The sequence below is a fragment of the Natator depressus genome, chromosome 28 (genome assembly GCF_965152275.1).
Source record: "Natator depressus isolate rNatDep1 chromosome 28, rNatDep2.hap1, whole genome shotgun sequence".
NCBI classification, from domain to species: domain Eukaryota; kingdom Metazoa; phylum Chordata; order Testudines; family Cheloniidae; genus Natator; species Natator depressus.
This window is the reverse complement of record NC_134261.1, coordinates 8,413,848-8,416,347: the sequence shown is the minus strand read 5'-3', so window position 1 is coordinate 8,416,347 and position 2,500 is coordinate 8,413,848. Positions and strand designations below refer to the sequence as shown.

The following is a 2,500-nucleotide window of genomic DNA, read 5'->3' as shown; positions in this document are numbered from 1 at the left end:
GAATTAAGCCCGGAGCCCGGGGCAGGGCGACCCCGGACGGACGGGGCTCCGCCGGCCCCTGCCCGCGGGGGCAGGCTCCGGGTTGACCTGGTGGCCGGAGGAGAATTAAGCCCGGAGCCCGGGGCAGGGCGACCCCGGACGGACGGGGGTCCGCCTGGCCCCTGCCCCGGGGGCAGGCTCCGGGTTGACCTGGTGGCCGGAGGAGAATTAAGCCCGGAGCCCGGGGCAGGGCGACCCCGGACAGACGGGGGTCCGCCTGGCCCCTGCCCGCGGGGGCAGGCTCCGGGTTGACCTGGTGGCCGGACGGGAATTAAGCCGGAGCCCGGGGCAGGGCGACCCCGGACGGACGGGGCTCCGCCGGCCCCTGCCCGCGGGGGCTGGCTCCGGGTTGACCTGGTGGCCGCTCGGGACTTAAGCCCGGAGCCCGGGGCAGGGCGACCCCGGACGGACGGGGCTCCGCCTGGCCCCTGCCCGCGGGGGCAGGCTCCGGGTTGACCTGGTGGCCGGACGGGGAATAAGCCCGGAGCCCGGGGCAGGGCGACCCCGGACGGACGGGGGTCCGCCGGCCCCTGCCCGCGGGGGCAGGCTCCGGGTTGACCTGGTGGCCGCTCGGGACTTAAGCCCGGAGCCCGGGGCAGGGCGACCCCGGACGGACGGGGGTATGCCGGCCCCTGCCCGCGGGGGCAGGCTCCGGGTTGACCTGCTGGCCGCTTTCCTTCCCGGCCACCAGGTCAACCCGCCTGAATGTATGGGGTTGACCTGCTGGCCGCTTTCCTTCCCGGCCACCAGGTCAACCCGCTGAATGTATGGGGTTGACCTGCTGGCCGCTTTCCTTCCCGGCCACCAGGTCAACCCGCTGAATGTATGGGGTTGACCTGCTGGCCGCTTTCCTTCCCGGCCACCAGGTCAACCCGCTGAATGTATGGGGTTGACCTGCTGGCCGCTTTCCTTCCCGGCCACCAGGTCAACCCGCTGAATGTATGGGGTTGACCTGCTGGCCGCTTTCCTTCCCGGCCACCAGGTCAACCCGCTGAAAGTATGGGGTTGACCTGGTGGCCGCTTTCCTTCCCGGCCACCAGGTCAACCCGCTGAAAGTATGGGGTTGACCTGGTGGCCGCTTTCCTTCCCGGCCACCAGGTCAACCCGCTGCCGGCATGGGGTTGACCTGCTGGCCGCAGAGGGGCAGGCTCCGGGTTGACCTGGTGGCCGGACGGGGATTAAGCCCCGGCTCGGAGCAGGGCAAGCCCGGGCGGAGGGGGGTCCGCTTGGCCCCTGCCCGCGGGGGCAGGCTCCGGGTTGACCTGGTGGCCGGTTTGCTTTCGGGCCACCAGGTCAACCCGCTGAATGTATGGGGTTGACCTGCTGGCCGCTTTCCTTCCCGGCCACCAGGTCAACCCGCTGAATGTATGGGGTTGACCTGCTGGCCGCTTTCCTTCCCGGCCACCAGGTCAACCCGCTGAATGTATGGGGTTGACCTGCTGGCCGCTTTCCTTCCCGGCCACCAGGTCAACCCGCTGAATGTATGGGGTTGACCTGCTGGCCGCTTTCCTTCCCGGCCACCAGGTCAACCCGCTGAATGTATGGGGTTGACCTGCTGGCCGCTTTCCTTCCCGGCCACCAGGTCAACCCGCTGAAAGTATGGGGTTGACCTGCTGGCCGCTTTCCTTCCCGTCCACCAGGTCAACCCGCTGAATGTATGGGGTTGACCTGCTGGCCGCTCTGCTTCCCGGCCACCAGGTCAACCCCCTGCCGGTATGGGGTTGACCTGCTGGCCGCAGAGGGGCAGGCTCCGGGTTGACCTGGTGGCCGGCAGGGACTTCAGCCCCAGGGCCCCTGGCAGGGCGACCCTGCCCTTGTTCCCCAGAAAAGGAGAGAGCTGGCTCGCAGCGGGAAAAGCTGCCTACGGCACCTGGGATTCCCAGGCGGTCACCCATCCAAGTACTAGCCAGGCCCGGGACGGTTTACCTTCCGAGATCGGACGGGATCGGGGGCCTTCCGTCCGGTATGGCCGTAGGCACTCGGCTCCGGTCCGCCTCGTCCCCTTTCCCTTACTGACTCCCCTGCCTCGGGTGGGCCCGATCCTTTTTTCCGTTTTTTTTTTTCGCTCCGGAGGCTTCATGAGCCCCCCCCCAACACCCCTTTGGGGGTCGGTGAAAATTTTTTTTTCAGACTTCCAGGGGCCCGATCCTGGCCGCGGGCACCCGGCTCCGGGCACCCGGCTCCGGGCCGCCTCGTCCCCTTTCCCTTACTGACTCCGCTGCCTCGGGTGGGCCCGATCCTTTTTTCCGTTTTTTTTTTTCCGCTCCGGAGGCTTCGTGAGCCCCCCCCAACACCACTTTGGGGGTCGGTGAAAAAATTTTTTTCAGACTTCCAGGGGCCCGATCCTGGCCGCGGGCACCCGGCTCCGGGCACCCGGCTCCGGGCCGCCTCGTCCCCTTTCCCTTACTGACTCCCCTGCCTCGGGTGGGCCCGATCCTTTTTTCCGTTTTTTTTTTTTTTC

At 68.2% G+C, this 2,500-nt stretch overlaps 1 non-coding gene across 1 annotated transcript; it reads right to left on the bottom strand.

Moving 5' to 3' along the window:
• Positions 1 to 1,897: 1,897 nt before the first annotated feature.
• Positions 1,898 to 2,016, bottom strand: LOC141980040 (5S ribosomal RNA). The gene has a single exon (XR_012637417.1). It is a non-coding gene; the product is annotated as a 5S ribosomal RNA (ribosomal RNA).
• Between the last annotated feature and the right edge of the window lie 484 nt (positions 2,017 to 2,500).